The sequence below is a fragment of the Brassica oleracea genome, chromosome C2 (assembly GCF_000695525.1).
Source record: "Brassica oleracea var. oleracea cultivar TO1000 chromosome C2, BOL, whole genome shotgun sequence".
Classification (NCBI taxonomy): Eukaryota; Viridiplantae; Streptophyta; class Magnoliopsida; order Brassicales; family Brassicaceae; genus Brassica; species Brassica oleracea.
Window position 1 is genome coordinate 45,807,210 of NC_027749.1, and position 275 is coordinate 45,807,484.

Below are 275 nucleotides of genomic sequence, written 5' to 3' on the forward strand. Positions count from 1 at the left end.
CAGGAGCATCTTTGTTAGAGCAGATTGAGCTACCAGCCATGTGTAATATTTTAACTTTTTGGACTTATTCACTTTCATTAAAGATACATGTTTCATTATATTACATATACATGTTTTATTATAGTTATGTAATATATTACTTCCGCCAAACGTTTTACTATGCACTTTACACATGTATGATATATGTTAACTAAATACACTAACCCATCATGGTTTACAATTTGCCAAAGTACACCTATAAATTTTATATGTTAATCCATTATAACTTAACCAAT